This window comes from Narcine bancroftii, chromosome 10 (assembly GCF_036971445.1).
Source record: "Narcine bancroftii isolate sNarBan1 chromosome 10, sNarBan1.hap1, whole genome shotgun sequence".
NCBI lineage: Eukaryota > Metazoa > Chordata > Chondrichthyes > Torpediniformes > Narcinidae > Narcine > Narcine bancroftii.
In genome coordinates, this window is record NC_091478.1 from 106079281 (window position 1) to 106097976 (window position 18696).

The 18696-nt window shown below is 41.8% G+C and overlaps 1 long non-coding RNA gene across 1 annotated transcript; it reads right to left on the reverse strand.

The window, feature by feature from the left end:
- Positions 1–240: 240 nt before the first annotated feature.
- Positions 241–1381, reverse strand: LOC138744043 (uncharacterized). Its single transcript, XR_011345228.1, has 2 exons — positions 1287–1381; positions 241–557 (listed from the first exon to the last, which is right to left on the reverse strand). It is a non-coding gene; the product is annotated as an uncharacterized lncRNA (long non-coding RNA).
- Positions 1382–18696: the final 17315 nt, after the last annotated feature.

Sequence of the window (18696 nt, forward strand, 5' to 3'; positions counted from 1 at the left end):
CATGAAAAGGCAACTGTTATTTGAATAACCTTTGAGAGAGATTTCCGGCTTTTACAGTCCTTGGAATGGCAGTGTATACCAGGATATATCCATTTCCTTATTAAGCTGTGCATTTCTCCTCCCGGAATCCCATTGGGAAAGACATCAAGGCAGGAAAGACTTCCAGCTGCTTGTACTAGAATGCTTGCAAGAGCCCCAATAATCTAAAAAGATGTTTAAACAAAGGTAGCAATTTCATCCTCATACAAAAGTATTATTTTATTCATTCACAGGATGCAGTTGTCTCTGGCATATGTTATATTTCCCCAATTTCCACTGGATTGAGGAAATAGAGTCAATGCCATTGGCAGGTCAAAGACAAGAACAAGAAGGGCAAAGCTGGTAAGAATGGCCAAGTTCCTCCCCGAGTGATGTTGCTGAACCAAATGATTTGTTTGAAAACCATCAGCATGGTTTCATAGTTGACGTCAGTAAGAGGAACTTGATTCTGAAGGCCATTAATGGCAACAGAGCACTTGCGATCACCCAGTGGCACGTTCTTCAGACTTTCCCTGAGGCTATTAGCCAAACAAGAAATGAGTTGTTTACTAAGCTTAAAACACTAAAAAAAAGTTGGATGTAAACCTTGTCTCTAGTTTATATTTCAAAATTAATAACATTATTCTTAGGGATTTTGTCAAATCAGTTTTTAGGTGTTTATTTTAATGTCCCGTTTCAATGACATTTCACTACAGTTCTGAGTTAAATCGGAATAGAAGTTGCCAAAATAAACATTGGTGTCTGCTGGAAGTGAATATTGGTTCGGAAATTATTTTTAATTAACAGGCTCGACACCAGAAGGTTGAAAAAGTAGTAGAAAAGGTATCCAGTATTTCACACTTCCTGCACAAGAATAGTGAATGTTGGTTAATTTCCCCGTCAGCTCACTGTAGCCTGACAGGGAAGCTGACTACGGCAGCGGACCAGTGATGGGTTCAGCAGCTGAAGGGGTGTTGACGACTTGTGGTCGAAGGACTCACAGAGGCTGTGGGCTGCCGGAGACTGGGCTCATGGAAGCCAAACTGTAAATCAGTACCAGGATTCAATGGGTGCCGAAGGCAAGAAGGGCTCCCAAAGGGACTTGGGGGTTGAAGGCTTCCTGATCCTATCTGAGGTTTTGATCTGGAGCTCAGATTGCCAATGGCTGCAAGATGATGGAGGTGAATCCACTCACTAGGCCCTTTTATGGAGAAAAAAACTGCATCTGTAAAGGCAGATATTCTCCGCCCTCACAATCCTGAACTGACCTCCATAAATCCTCCGTGCATGTCTCCAAACCCCAAATCTGATCCTTCCTCAGGCTGGTCAGACAGGTGAAGCGGAGCACTCCACCTCACTCCATAAATGTACTGCTGCTAAAGGCGGCTGGCTAGGGGGTGGGCTGATGACGTCACAATGTCATTGTAGCAGTTACACCACATGTACTGGAAGTCAGAGTCCCTCGGCGTGTCGGAGGGTAGTGCCTTGAAGAAGAAGGATCAATGGCCGTCTGCATTTCCCAGAGCAGTTCCAGCTGCATGTAGGATTATGGGTAATGCAGGTGGCCATTGCTCGCTGCGTAGCATCAATCTTTTTGGCCTCCTCTATAAGAAGGTAAGTGTTCATTCTCCTATTGATAGGGGTGCTGGGCAATGCTCATGGCATCTCTTTGTTTGAATTTTGGCAGACAAAACTCTTAGTACATCATGTGTATTATGTTTTAATGTTTATTACATGATCGTTAAAGGAACATTTGAAAGAAAGTGGGCAGTAAAGGATTACAACACGCCAAATACATGGTCAAATACATGCCAAATACATGCCAAATACATGGTCTGATATCAGCCAAGGTCCATTAACAAATGTGATATTGGATATGTGGCAATTCAGTAAAGTCCACTTTGTAGAGTCTGAGTACACGCATCATCTTCGCACTTTGCCAGAATATTATGAAGACTCCTGACTAGGTTACCAAAAGAGCTGGCAATATGCATGGAATGTACCACAGGAGCAAATAGTTCAATAACACAGACACAGGACATTGTCACATCAATGTCTGTACCAGCACTTTTTTTCCACATGAACCTTCCAAATTCATCCCACTTTCCGTCTGGTCGCTATATAATATTCCTCTATTCTGGGCAACTCTCTAATTTCCTTTTCAAAAAAATTTCGGAGTTTGTTTCTGTAGAGACTTACTGCAGAAAATTCCACATTCTAACTTGGCTTTGTGTCAAGATATTTTTTTTTAAACTTACTATTTCTTCTCGTGATTATCCTCTCAGTAAACAAATGATTAATCCAGCACTTATCACAGCCTATCCACCACTTGAAGTCTACTGTCAAGTCTACAACCAAGACACAGTGAAAATGCATCACCTTATTTTGTAATTCTTCGCAGAATAACTTTCACTTCACAAAAGGAATTCCAATAAACCTGGACTTGGGCTATTCTATTGCTGATTTACACCCTTTAATAGAAAAATGTTGCAAGGAAGTAGCATTTTCATCAAATGATAGGAATTAAATAGGAGCTAAATGAGTGAAAAGGGGAGCATACCTTTTATGAAATGTTTCTGTGCGAGTTTGAATCAAAGTTTCAAAGCAGGATATCTGTATGTTTGAGGAATAAGACTGAAGTTGAATCGTAATAGTGGGGTATGACTTTAGTTATTCTTGGAATCTACAGGCAGGATTCTCAAGACCAGACATGACAGTTGGAGACCTGACTGCTTACACTGTGTTGATAAGATGTGAAGTCCACCACAATGTGTCTGTTGAAGAGGTGTATTTAGAACATGATTTGTACCTTAACTTTGAAACAGAAAACTAACCGTCACAAGGAAATGGAGGGCACGGACTCTCCTTGGTTTGAATAAATCGATGGCACAAATCCGGATTTATGTCAAAAGCTAGAGTGGGCACTGTTTGTTAAGACCCCAATCAGGATTCCTGTATTTGGCTTGGGAAGGAAAGAAAGATTGGCATTGAAGCATAGATCCACCAATGATGCCAGTTCAGAAACAGTTACCTTGTGAGACCATCTTTCTTGAAGAGTGAGACAAATTAATTCTTCAAAATGCTGAAGGGATTTGCTTGATAGTTAGCAATAAATTATTTCAGGAAACCCAGAAACATGGAGCATATTCTTACATCTACAGCAAGACCATTCAGGTGAAATGGAAAGGCACTTTTACACCCAAGAACTTGTGGAAATCTACATTTGCTTTTTCCCACAAATGCAGTGTATGTTGGGTCAACTAAAATTTTCAATGACTACAGATTGTTACTATTTGATGGAAGTGTCAAACAATTTGAATTAAAATTACATAAATAGAATTGAGTGAAACATCAACCATATCCTGATGTGGATTTGATTGGATGAAGAGCACAGGTCCATTCCTACAAAAGTGACAGGAAGAACTGTTTGAAAGTAGAACAGTAAGCATAAAACCTTTCCTTTAGTCCAGTTTGGCTGCAATGAAAATGAATGTTTGTGGCGCACTACAATTTAATTGGATCTGTAACGTTCTCTTATGAAACAACTCTTCAAAGGGTTGACAGGTCTGTCACAGGCAATGCAGACTTTTTGTGGGGAGAATCAGGAGATTTAAACCTTGTTATGCATGCAACAAAACTGTAAAACCTTTCAATTTTAAAGGGCTTCAAGATTTAGTCACACATCAGGAGTAAGTGAACCCTTTGTGTTAGCAGCTAATTTCTTTGGTTTGGTCACAAACTACTAATGCAAGCAAATATCTTCCAATTGAATTTCATTGAACAGCTTTCAGAATTTGTTCATAATTCTGAGGGGACCTATTTCCAAAGTCTTTGTTACCAATTCCAGGCCAGAATTTAAATGACATCTGTCAGTACTTCATGTACAAACCAGTCTTCATCAAAGGGTCAGCAGAGGAAAGGGTAAGGAACTTCAAATTCCTGGTTGTCAACATCTTTGAAGATCTATCCTGAGGCCATCATGTCAATGCAATCAGGAAGAAGGCTCATTAGTGGCTAGACTTCATTATGAGTTTGAGGAGATTTGGCGTGTCACCAAACACTTGCAAATTTGTACAGGTGTTACCGTGGAGAGCATTCAGACTAGTTGCATCACTGATCAAGGAGGTACCAATGCTTAGGACAGGTACAGGCTACAGAGGGATGTAAACTCAGCCCAAACCATCATGGGCATTAGTCCACTCCATTAAGGACATCTTTGAAAGGCAGTATCTCAAGAAAGCACTTCTAACATCAATGACCCCCCCCCCCCCCCACCCACCACCCAGGCCATGTCCTCTTCTCACTGCTACCATCAGGAAGGAGGTACAGGAGCCTGAAGACGAACACCCAATGATACAAAAACAGCTTCTTCCCCTCTGCCATCAGACTTTACTTTTTCTCTCTTTTGCTTCAATTATCTATTTTTTTTATCAATCTTGCATTTACAGATCTGTAATTTAAAGCAATTTTGCACCTGTAATACACAATCCTGCTGCTGCAACACAACCAATTTTGTGACACAGGTTCATGATAATAAATCTGATTTTGATTCTGATGTTATTATCACTGATTCCAGGCCAGAATTTAAATGACATCTGCTAGTGATTAGAAATTGAATTTCATTTATTTTCTCGTGACCTGTTTTGCTGGGTTGTACTTGTGCAACCAGGGTCATCCAGCTACATGAAGATCTCCGTGGCCAAGTCAGAAACAACGACCTTGGCAACAGTGTAAAGCAAGGCTGGGTCCTCACACCGACTCCTTTCACCATCCTCTTCAGTGTGATGCTCCAAAGGGCCACAGAAGACCTTGATGGCAAGGACAGTGTCTACATCCGATACCGCACAGATGGCGGCTTGTTCAACCTGAGGTGACCACAGTCCTGCACCAAGTCATTGAAGCAACTCATTTGAGAGCTATTCTTCACCGACGATGCTGCCCTTGTTGCCTATACAGAGATGGCCCAGCTGCGTATAACATCCTGTTTTGCGAAGGCTGTCGAGCTCTTCGAACTGGAAGTCAGCTTGAAGAAGACCGAAGTTCTCTTTCAGCCCACACCTCAGGAAGAATACCACCCTCCCCACATTACCATCAGCGAGACTGAGCTGAAGACAGTCCACCAGTTCAGCTACCTGGGGTGAACCATCTCATCAGAAGCCAAGATCGATAAAGAGGTTGACAACAGACTGGCCAAGGAAAAAAGTGAATTCCACAGGCTGTACAGAGTCTGGGACAACAAGCATCTGAGGAAAGACACAAAGATCAGTGTGTACAGAGCCATGGTACTGACCACCCTCCTGTACGGCTCTGAGTCGTGGGTCACCTACCGTCACCACCTCTAACTCCTTGAGCATTTCCTCCAGCGTTGCCTCTGCACCATCCTCAACGTCCAATTGAGTGATTTCATCACCAACATTGAAGTCCTTGAACAGGCAGAGGTTACCAGCATTAAAACCATGCTGTTGAAGACGCAGCTCCACTGGGCAGGACGTGTCTCTAGGATGGAGGATCATCCCCTGCCAAAGATTGTGCTGTATGGTGAACTCTCAACTGGCCACTGTGACAGAGGGGCTCTGAAAAAGAGGTACAAGGACTCTCTTGGTGCCTGTCACAGTGACCATCGCCAGTGGTCTACTCTAGGCCTGGCGACACACCTTTCGCCAGTCCGTCTCCTCCTTCGAGAATGCTCGCAGGTCTAGGTTTGAGGTAAAAAGGAGACGGAGGAAGAACCGTGACAGAGCAGCACCAAACCCAGAACAGAATTTCCCTGCAGCCACAGTAACCCAGTACGTCTGTGCCCCATTGGCCTCGTCAGCCACCAGTGAACCTGCAGCAGATGTGGACACCTCCTTCCTCAAACTTCATTCATGAAGTAAAGTCATGACATGCCATCGGATGGTAATAAACTTGATCTTGAATCGTTAGTAAAAAAATGGTGACAAATCAGGTCCCATAAAATAGCCAGCAAAAAATTGTGGAATGGCATTAATTGGATTCCTCTGAAACTGTGGCCTTATGCAAACATTGGGGAGAGCTCCAGCACTCTTACCTGCTGCTATTTTACTTCCCAGCAGTTTGGGAAAGGATAGTGGAGAGGTCTTATGTAATATCAGCCTGTGGATGAAATGAGTGTAGCCCCTTTAAGGCTGGTTTGATGTTACAAATTGCTGACTAACGGTGAATGGAGCTCAGAGACAGAAAGGTCCGGCAGAGGCTGTTTAAAAGGTAATAAGAATAAGCATGCCCTTCTCAACCTTCTTTTGGCTATGGCCCTGGTTAGGAGTCTGCTGAAAGTTTATGGCACCCTTGACTGTGAAGCAGTCAAGGTTAGTTAGTTCATTCTGTAATTCTCTCCTACTGACTACATTTTAAAAAATTAATGATTTCAGACTGTTCTCTCCCCCACCCCGCCCCCATGGTCTGTGGCTTCATTGCTAATGGATGGTTTAAATGACCAACTCTTTCCAGCATCATCAAGAATGACCAAGGGAGAGACTGAGACAGGTGCTAGTCCTTTAAATGACACTATCCTTTGAGCATTCAGACACCAACTACATGTATTCACTGAGGAGGGAGAATTTAGAAGGAATATTGAGAGTGAGACAGTTCACTAACATTAAAGTGCTGGTGAATGAGATACCAGTACTGACAATACAGGGGCAATGAGCAATGTTTAAAAATTAAATAACTGGATCTATCAGGGGGCTTTCTATGGCATTTTGTATACTATTGTCTAACCTGTACGCACGTGCACAAAATTCCTCAAGCCTTGTTTAATTTTTTTAATTTTAATTTAGAGATACAGAATGGTAACAGGCCCTTCCGGCCCACAAGCCCACACTGCCCAAATAAACCCATTTGACCTGTGCAACTTTGGATTGTGGGAGGAAACCAAGCACCTAGCAGAAACCCATGCAGAATTGGGGAGAAAGAACAAACCCCTTACAGACAGCAATGGATTCAGATCCGGGTTGCTGGCATTGTAATAGTATTGTGTCTAACCACTACACTCAGCATGTCACCCAAGGCTTATAGCCTTGATATTTCCAGCATTTTCTGTTTTATTGCCAAAATCATCTCAGTAGGTGAAGGTTTGTAAACATTATTGAAAAATGATTGAAAGATCAACTGCCAGAAGAAGTTGTCACTGGAAAAATTGCACGAGCTGCTTCTTTCTTAACTTTGGTTTTGCTAATCAATTATTCTAAGTGCCCATCACTAACAGGCATTCCTTTTCAATAGAGTTTCCCACTGAGAGGAAGATACAGTGTTCTGATTCTGATACATTCAGGGGAGCAAAATAGACCATCAATGCCTACCCCACACTGGAGATCCCTTCCAGTAATTTGGACTATAGAACTAGGTTGGAATTGGAGACGTGCAATGCTGTTCCAAAGATAGAGGCTGGAGCATGGGAAAGGCCAGTGGAAAGTATGCCAAATACTTCTTTAGCAACCAACGGCTATCTTTAGAAAAATTATGGATTGTGTCTGTGATTTCTCCAGTTCATGTTAGGGGAGGTTTTGTTTGGAATAAGAAGGCAATAATGGCAGACTTTCCCCTCATCCTGCAACCCACTCCTTATGTCATCCAGGATGAATAAAAGGACAGGTAGAAAGATTATCTACTCTGCAGATTGGAATTTGAGGTGAAATTTGAGAGTATATGCAATCACCTATTCCAATGAGTCATCAGCTTTCTCACCGTATCCATATCCCTAGATGGATATCAGGAAAACTGTAGGTGCTGCAAACTTGAAATTTAAACAGCAGGTCAGGCAGCTTAGGTGGAAAGAGTTAACATAATGAGGAGCATCTGGTCAGAAAAATTAACTCTGTTTCTCTTTCCACATATGCGACCTGGCCTGTTAAGGGTTTCCAGCATGTGAGGAGTTCAGGGTTTCAGTGTTCAAATGTAGCTTGGCTCTGTGGTTATTATAAAATAGCCATTGGTAACCAGTCAGGGAAAACAATTATTCTTATATGAGTCATTTCTTTTGAACTTCAGGACATAGGATAGTTGAGAAAGGAAACAACAGGGAACAAGATTGTCATCAAGTTTTTTTAAATCTTATTTATAGGATGGTACAAGCCAATTCCAGCCATTACTCCCAATTGACCTACAACCCCTGTACCTTTATGGATGGTGGGAGGAAACTGGAGCATCCGGGGAAACCCACACAGTCGCGGGAAGAATGTACAAACTCCTTACAGACAGTGCCAGATTCAAACTTGGGTCACTGGTAATAGCATCATGTAAACTGTGCTGCCCCAAGGTGGTTTCCACACATGCCCCCACCCCCAAACTTGAGTGATCATTTCATTGTGAGAGCTGAGCCTTTCCTGCCTCAAACATAGTGGGCATCATTATAAGTAATAGTCAGTCAAGACTTCATCAGTTGAGTCTTCGGTAGGACTGGTTTATGATAGGTTCCAACATCTCAATAGACGTACTGGCCCAGCAGAGATGAAAATGGCAGTTGATGAGTAAGGGACCTACCAGGGAATATGCCTTGGTTGGTGGGGGGGAACTGTCTCTTCTTGAGTAGTTTTGCAGCATCAGTTTCCAAAGTAACATGGACATATTGTCTAAGCAGGAGAATGTTTAGGACAGAACCATCACCCCTAATCCCTCTCGCTGAAAAATAATTTGTCCAGAATTTTGATCCTGTTTGTGCAGTGGATATTCTGGTTCTGTGCTAACTGGTCAGAAAATTTTAGAGCTTTGTTAAATTTAAATAAAATTACAGTTATAGAAATGAGTGGCTATTCACTTTGTTGGAAAGAATAGAAAATTGAACAGAATTGAATAGACGATTTAAACAGCTATTGAATGCTGACATGTTTTTGTGAAAATCCAGGATTCCTCACAAAAATAGCACAGGAAGTTAACCAACAAGTACAGCAGGTAATTAGGAAGACAAAAGCATGTTGTGTTTTATTACAAGGCGGAGCCTTCATTTCAGGATAAATCAAAGAGAATGCCATTGTTGGTTGCCTTTGATATCGTGAAGTTACAAAGGTAACAAAGAAAATGCTAGAGGTGCTTTCTCTTGGCTGAGATGTTGATCCAAGGCCTCGTCTACCCTGTGGATGTGTCGGATCTGATGTCACTGTCCCACAAAGGTGGCGGGGAAGTCTGCTCTCATCAATATTAATCTCTCAAACATCTTCATTACAATTGATTATCCATGATTCCTTAGCTAGTTGTGAGAGTGTTGGCAGCTGTATTTTTTTCTTGCCTTTCTCCAGATTTCAAATAAAATTGAGAGAGAATCAGAATTTGTTGCCATGAACATGTCACAAAATTCATTGTTTTGAAAGAGCAGTGGAAATATTGCTATAAATTACATTTAAAAAATAAATAACGAACAAAAGAAGAGAAAGCGAGGTGGTGTCTGTGGTTCATTGTCCATTCAGAAATCTGATAGTGGAGGAGAAGAAGTTGTCCTTGTGCCACTGGGTGTTAGTCTTCAGGTTCCAAAACCTCCTTCCTAGATGCAGAGGTACCCTGAGAGGGGAGGGAAGAGTGTGAAGGTGAGAACAGGGTGAAAATTGGCATCCAAAGTGATGAAATATTCTCAGTTTTTTTGTTTGAGTGCAAGAAGCAGCATCAATGTACCAGCAAAAGAGTTGAGCAAGTTGGGCGTAGATAGGAACGAAACAAAGACTGACATAGCCCACAAAAAGACAGGTGTTGCTTGGCTACGCAGGTGCTCATAACTATACCTTTGATCTAGAAAGAGTAAGTGGTGTTGACGGAGAAATTATTCAACATGAGAACTGATGTTCGGTACCTTGGAACATCAAGAAAAAACAGAAAAGAGATTATATATATCTCTTTTGCTATGGGTTTCATCTTTTTTGAAAAGATACAGAACTTTGCATTTTCACAGTAGTTTGCTTCCACTTCCCTGCTGCTTTGAATTTCATTCCATGCCAGTTTCATTTTTTTCCACATCTGTTTTCACTTAATGATCTATTTTATCCAACTGCTGGTGGATTGAAACAATATTTGACATTTCCCATAGCCAAATATTATGGGTGCTAAAACTAACCATTACCTTATTCAACATAAACATATCCATGTCCATCAGCAATGAAACGAATAAAAGGCAGTTAAAATCACAGGACATGCATTAAAAAGTGATCGAAAACCTTTTTGCTCACCTCCAATAGGCATCATAAAATTGAATCTGAATCAGGTTTATTTTCTGAGCCCATCTGGTATGAAATTTGTTGTTTTGCCACAGCAGGATTGTACAGAACAAAGTGCAAAAAATACTGTAAATTACAATTTCATAAACTCAAGGTTTAAAAAATAATTAATTAGTGCAAAAAAGAGAAGAGGTCTGTGGTTCATTGTCTATTCAGAAATCTGATGGTAGAGGGGAAGATGCTGTTTAGTAAAGCTGATTGTGTGAGTTCAGGTTCCTGTACCTCCTTACTGATGGTATCAGTGAGAAAAGGTTGTGACCTGGATGATGAGGTCTTTGATGATGGAAATGGCTTTCTTAAGGCACCACCTCTTAAAGATGTCTTTAATGGAGTGAGGACTAAAACCCATGATGGTGCTGGCTGTGTATGCAGCCCTCTGTAGCCTGTTCCTGTCCTGTGTATTGGCACCTCCATACCAAAAAGTGATGCAACCAGTCAGAATGCTCTCTATTGTACACCTGTGAAAATTTGCAAGTGTCTTTGGAGACATAAACCCCCTCCCCTACAAAAAAAATTAGTGGTGATAGGCAAGATTACTCATTCTGATAAAACTATACAAATCCAGGATGTTGGTTTCTATTGATTCATTACTTGACAGCAGAATTTTCTTTAGTTTGCATATTGGCAAGATCAGTCATCTTTTGTGTTAAGGAATTAATTGTACCAAAGTACCCTTTCCCAATATTGGAACAGTTCTTGACGGGGAAAAATAAAGTTCACTTCTCAGCAGATTATTACCCCGTTACCCTGTTCCTGTTCTATTCTCATACTTCTTTACCAATAAGTTTCTTGACAGTACAGATAGTTCATTTTGTCAATGAGCTCCCAAAACCAAACCCTGCTGCCTGGGGACTAGCTCACCTTGTTGACCTTGACTTGTTCTTCTTGTATTCATGCAGACTCACAATGACTTCAAACTAATCCAGATTACCAGCCATAAAGTCTGGAATTTCCTCCCTTTCTATTTGAGAAGATTTTTTAATGAGTAAGACGAGGATTCCAAAACTTAGGTTTGAACAAGTCACCTTGTGAATATTTTGAGATAGTATCGTGTTTTTAAGAATTTCTCATCCAGACCTCTGCTATGGGCTATGTGGAAATAGCACAAGAGTTAAGGCGTAGATCAGCTCAGCTTTTTTCATATGGAATGTCAGGACAGGGTTAAAACATAAAAACATATAAAAGAGGTACAGGAGTAGGCCATTTGGCCCTTCAAGTCTACACCACCATTCATTTTGATTATGGCTGATCGTCTACTCAGCACCCAGTTCCTGCATTCTCCCCGTACCCCTGATCCCCTAGCCACAAGAGCCAAATCAAACTCCCTCTTAAATATGGATAAAGAACCGGCTTCAACCACTTCCTGTGGCAAAGAATTCCACGGGTTCAATATTCTCTGAGAGAAAAATTGTTTTCTCATCTCAGTCCTAAAAGACTCCCCCTTATCCTTAAACTGTGTCCCCTGGTTCTGTTTTTCCCCAACATCGGGAAAAACCTTCTTGCATCTAGCCTGTCCAATCCCTTAAGAATTTTATACGTTTCTGTAAGATCCCCCCCTCAATTTTATAAATTCCAGCGAGTATATGTCTAATCGATCCAGCCTTTCTTCATATGTAAGTCCTGCCATCCCTGGTATCAATCTAGTGAACTTTCTTGGCACTCCCTCAATGTCAAGGATGTCTTTCCTCAGATAAGGAGACCAAAACTATACACAATACTCCAGGTGTGGTCTCACTAAGGCCCTGTACAGCTGTAGTAGAACCTCTCTGCTCCTGTACTCGAATCCTCTTGCTATGAATGCCAACATACCATTCGCTTTCCTCACGGCCTGCTGTACCTGCATGCCCACTTTCAATGACTGGTGCACAGCGACACCCAGGTCTTGTTGCATCTCTCCTTTTCCTAATCGGACACCATTTAGGTAATAATCTTCTCTCCTGTTCTTGCCTCTAAAGTGGATAACCTCACATTTCTCCACATTATATTGCCATGCATTGGCCCACTCACCAAACTTGTCCAAGTCACCCTGCATCCTCTACACAACTAACTCTGCCACCCAGCTTTGTGTCATCTGCAAACTTGGAGATGCTGCTTTTATTCCCTCATCTAAGTCATTGATATATATTGTAAATAACTGGGGTCCTAGCACTGAGCCCTCTAAGTGGCCTGTTCTTCTTTCTATTTTCTCCTCCACTCTCAATGACCTTCTTGTTATTAAGAAAAGACAGCAAATAACATCCACATCCTGCGAACATTCGAACCAATTGAAATCTATATGGCCAATGCACCTTACCCCTTACTTCCTCAATGCTATTTCATTGATTACGTATAATCTTACTAATTGTGACTCTTTGTCTGCCTGATGGCACACAAAGAAATTTTGTATAATATTGCATTTTTTGTTTTATTCCATGCCATGAAGTAGACTTGAATCTTGCTCGTTGGAAATGATGTGAAGAACATTTGCTGGTGGGCAATGATGTTCTTCTTTGAGTTGGCTCCAAAGAATGCAATTTTAGCTCAAAATAGATAATTGGGCCAACTAAGAGGCAAGAGGAGGTAATAGAAGACCATTTGTTTTGTTTCCTTGTGAGGCAGGAGGAGTAGGATTTTATAAGCAATCTTTGGATCCCACAAGGAAACAATCTCCTGAGTCCTGGTGATAAGGGAAGAAAAACCCACAAATGCTGAAGGGCTCAAGCCCAAAACATTGGTGATATATCTTCATCTTTGCCATATATCTAAATTTAAATTTTAAGTTGATTCCGCAACATACACTGGAATGATGTAAGTTAATGTGTAGTAAGATTGTGAGTTTAATCCCAGATTTAGCCAAGTCGTTTGAAATTGAACGATTGCACCTGAGGTGAGATCATTCTTCCTGACGATATTTAAACAGAGATCAGCTTAAAATGTCTACCAAGAAACAAAGATCCATTTAGTTTGTGACTCATTTCAACTCAGGTCTGAACCTTGATAATATCTAAGGCTTGTGGAATGTAATTGGACCTGAGGAAATCCAGCAGAAGTATTTACACTCTAACATCAACTCTACAACCTGATGTAATCTATCTTATCCACCAACCGCAGTAAGAATGGATTACCAATATAATGCTCCTTGGATTCAGAGAATTTTAGTTAGATTCTTTTGATTGATGATTAATTCCTTAACACAAAAGATGACTGATCTTGCCCACGTGTCTTATGAGGCAAGGTTAGAGGACATAGGGCTTTTCTCTTTGGAGCAAAGAAGGATTTAACAGAGGTCCGTGAGATTATGATAGGGTGCCTGGCCTGCACCATTCTCCTAGTGCAAGAGTAGCAAACACCGGAGGACATCTGTACAAAGTAAGGGGAGGAAAACGGCAAGCAGGTTCAAGGACCTGTAGTATGATGTCTAGAACTGTACACAATACTTCAAATCTAGGCCAAACCATCCATTTGTACAGCTGCAACAAAATGTCCCAAACTTCAATCTCAATGCATGGCCTATGAAATGCTCCTCTTCTGCTCTTCAGAGAGTTTCCAGCAGCAGTTTTTGAAAATTGTCAATGAAACAAAATTCTTGTGCTTGTAATAACTCGTACTCAGACCCCACACCATCTGCCGAGAGCTCATGAAAAAGTATAGAATCACTGGCACTGCTATTACACAAATTAGACAAATGTTTACTACCCTTCCCAAATTTGTCCTTACAAACTTCCACTAGCTTTCCCAAGCCATATATGTTGATTACAAAATTCATTAGTGTGCTCATTTTTAATGCCTTAATATTTCCCACTTTTACCATCTCCTTCAGCCAGATGTCCTGGCTACAATTCCCAGGTCCAAATATCCATTCATCTTCTTATTCCACCAGGTGTGCAACCTTTAGCCAGCATGGTCTTGTACTCTAGAACTCTTTCCAGCTATTTTCTTTTTCCTTTCAAACCCTTCCTCTACCAGATTAGGGTTAGGGTTCTCCATGGGGGCCACAGCACCTTTAAGGGGGAGCCAGGGATTGAAATCATAAAATATTTTTTTGAGGTCGGTAGGAGAGAAGTACAGAAGTAACCAACTAAACTTGACTGCTTCACAGGGAAGGGACCCATAAACTCTGAGCAGAGACTGAAAGGGGCTGTAGCTAAATAAAAATGGTTGAGAATGGCTGTTCTACCACACCTTGGTTTATATCCATATTCAATCCTCCTGGTTCTTTTCACTCTTCATTAGTGAAACACCCTGGGACTTTTGCTTTTGTTAAAAAAATTCTTCATTACAATGTTTGCCAAATTCTCCATCGTGGATGGACCCAGTCCAGCACCTTTCAGCTGTTTGGCATTTGTAAATAAAATCAATCTCTCTGTTATACACAATTTATATTAAATGTAAACTGTCTCCTTGAAGTAAAATTTACAATCATGTCCATATGTTTACATAGTCTCTAAAGCATGTCAAATTTTCAATAAAATGCCCTTTGCAGATGGGAGCACCGAGTTTTAAACTTTCCTCCTTGTAATTAACATAATTTCAGCCAGTAAACCAACACTTAGTTGCAATGCTGATCAAAGAAGGCTGATAAAGCAATTTGCAGATGACCCTGTGTGTCCTCGTTAAGACTGCTGAGTTTGTTTTCAGGTCTGAATAGATGAGTGCAGCATTAACTATGCTCCTTCTCAGGACTGATCAGTAACGTGGATGGAGAGGTAGAAATGTAGCACCACTTTGGATCCTCTGAGGCAAAGCAATTCAAGAAAACATTGAGCTGTGCCTGTTAGACCATAAGACAACAAGAAGGAGCACAAGTAGGCAATTTGGCCCATCAAGTCCGCTGTCATTTCATCGTGAGCTGATCTATTTTCCCACTCCCCTGCCTTCTCCCCATAACTTTTGATACCCTGACTATTCAGATACCTATCAATCTCTGGCTTATGTACTTCCAAAGAAGGCCTGTGGAAGCAAATTCAAGTGGTTTAAAGGAGTCCAGTCCACGAGCCACCAACGTTCCTCATAATGTTAACCCATTCATTCTAGGATTCATTCTCATGAATCTTTTCTGAACCCTCTCCAATGCCAGAACATCCTTTCTTAAATGAGGAGCCCAAACAAGCTGTATCCCACGTTAAGCCTCACTAATGTCTTATAAAGCCCCAACATTGCATCCCTGCTCTTACATCCTATTCCTCTAGATATAGAAGCCAACATTACATTGGCCTTCTTCACCACCAACACAACATAGAGGTCAACCCTTCGGGTATCCTGCATGAAGACTCCCAAGTACCTTTGCACCTCTGAATTTTGAATAAATAATAGTCTGCTTTTTTATTTCTTCCACCAACATACACTTTTAAACATTGTATTTAATTTATTCTTGATTTAGTATCCCCAAGCCCACCTCAATAGTGACATCACCCCAAAACTTTCTCTCAACTGTTTTTTTTTGACAGAGAGCATTTCAGCTGGATGCTATAATTATCTCACTGCCGTCACCGCCATCTCACTGCCGTCACCGCCATCTCACTGCCGTCACCGCCATCTCACTGCCGTCACCGCCATCTCACTGCCGTCACCGCCATCTCACTGCCGTCACCGCCATCTCACTGCCGTCACCGCCATCTCTCTGCCGTCACCGCCATCTCTCTGCCGTCACCGCCATCTCTCTGCCGTCACCGCCGCCATCTCTCTGCCGTCACCGCCGCCATCTCTCTGCCGTCACCGCCATCTCTCTGCCGTCACCGCCATCTCTCTGCCGTCACCGCCATCTCTCTGCCGTCACCGCCATCTCTCTGCCGTCACCGCCATCTCTCTGCCGTCACCGCCATCTCTCTGCCGTCACCGCCATCTCTCTGCCGTCACCGCCATCTCTCTGCCGTCACCGCCATCTCTCTGCCGTCACCGCCATCTCTCTGCCGTCACCGCCATCTCACTGCTGTCATACACATCATCCAGAGAGACCTACTTAGGGGGGCCTAGGAAGTTAACGTTAATGCTGCTCATAGCTTAAGAGCATTCACCAGCCCTGGTACCACCATCCACTCCTTATTCCCCATCCCTGCAAACCCTCATCGTTCCCTCCCCCACCCTCTCAACACCTTGGCCAACCAGACCAGATTTTTAAAAAAGACATGCAGAATGCTAACAGGCTATTTTGGCCCATGAGTCCAATTTACACCCAATTAACCTACACCATTTCGAACAGTGGAAAGAAAGCAGAGCTCCAGTGAAAACCCATGCAGACACGGGGACGACGGACAAACTCCTTACAGACAGCGCTGGATTCGAAGCTATAAAGGTGTTGCGCTAACCACCACACTAACCATGCTGACCCTATTTTATTTTCAAGTTCTCTTTATTCCCCTAATTTCTTGAGGAATACCTTTGTTTTGAATTTAGTTAGGCTTTCCCTCCTATCCTCATTCAGAAACACTATTTGGAAAAACTAGTTTAGAATTTGACGTTTATCAGCCACTAATTGTCCATTACTCTCCACCCCAGTGTCTCCACAACTTTCTTCTGCAGAATGCTAGACGTCACTTCACAATTCTATTTTGACAGATAAGTTTGTGTGTAATGAAACAACTTTATAGTTCCTTCTGCTATTTTTCTGCTAAAGCACCCCACAATTTACTGGATTCTGCTGCTGACCTTCCCTTTCCTCTCAGGACATTTTTACTGCAGACCACACATTTTCCTTTCTACATTTCTCAGATTGTTTCCATTCGTTTGCCCTGTACTTGCACGAGTGCAAACACACCACAAAGAACTCTGGAAACAATGAAATGTTTTGTGTGCTTTCATGAAAAGAAAAACATTCATATTGGAAATGTGCAATAAAAAATGAAAAACATGCAGCTGGCCAATCAGCTCCTGATTTACATTATGGGCTAGACTCTTAATCTGAACTACATTTCACCCACTTGATGAGGAGTACCTGTTGAAATGTTAACCTGTCGTTCTGCTGTCAGATATTCAACACTCGTGTGCGCTGTCGCATTGAAAGAGGTGTTCACGAACTGGAGTGGTTTGGTGTCGGCTTTTTAATCACATTTTGTTTCTCTAGTGATTTTCTAAGAAATGAGAGTACATCATTTTAAAAAAAGCCTTACATTTATAGTAAATACACAAAACTGCTGGTGGAATTCAGCAGGACCGAGCAGCGTCCATGGAAGGTAACAATATATAACCAGCGTTTCGGGCCTGAGCCCTCGTTCAAGTTGGAAGGGCTCGTGCTCAAAGCATTGGTTCTATAGCTTCACCCCCTATGGGTGCTCTAGGACCGAGTTCCTCCGGCATTTTTACAATCACAGCATCTGCAGACTTTCTTGTTCCTTACAACATTCCAAATTACTTCACAGCCAATGAATTGTAGTCAATGCTATAATGTTGGCAACATTGTGGACAATTTGCCCAGAGTCTCTTAATTCAAATGATCAATGTGGTTTTAGCAAGTAATGATCTGAATTGAGGGATAAATATTTTCAGTAACACTAGTGCTACATTCATTGTTTTTTGTTGAATTAAGGTGAAGGGAACTTTTTAAGAGGTTGACAGTTTAACCAAGTGAATAGTTGAACATCTCATTCAAAACTGACACATTCATCATCAGAGCCTTTCTCTGTTTTCCAACTCACCTCAAAGCTTATACCTGCAGTTCAACTTAAACCTACAACATTACTATTTTCTCTTACAACTGCATGACCACACAAACAAATTAAAAAACAGAAAATCCTGAAAATACTCAGAATGTCAGAAGTATTTGTGGAGAGAGAAACACAACATTTCTCAGAGATTTTTGTGACCTTGAAAGGCTGGAAAGTAACATGTTTCAAGCCAGACAGAAATGAAGGAAATGGTGCAAGAATGAAGGGACAAAATGAAGGTCCATGACAGAGGAAGAAAAATAAATTATGAAAAGAATGATGTTGCAGGTCAAAAAGAGGTTATTGATGAAATAAGATCATCAAACAACAGTAACACTACATCCAGATACCCTTCATCAACCTTCGCCATCCAGATACCCTTCATCAACCTTCGCCATCCAGATACCCTTCATCAACCTTCGCCATCCAGATACCCTTCATCAACCTTCGCCATCCAGATACCCTTCATCAACCTTCGCCATCCAGATACCCTTCATCAACCTTCGCCATCCAGATACCCTTCATCAACCTTCGCCATCCAGATACCCTTCATCAACCTTCGCCATCCAGATACCCTTCATCAACCTTCGCCATCCAGATACCCTTCATCAACCTTCGCCATCCAGATACCCTTCATCAACCTTCGCCATCCAGATACCCTTCATCAACCTTCGCCATCCAGATACCCTTCATCAACCTTCGCCATCCAGATACCCTTCATCAACCTTCGCCATCCAGATACCCTTCATCAACCTTCGCCATCCAGATACCCTTCATCAACCTTCGCCATCCAGATACCCTTCATCAACCTTCGCCATCCAGATACCCTTCATCAACCTTCG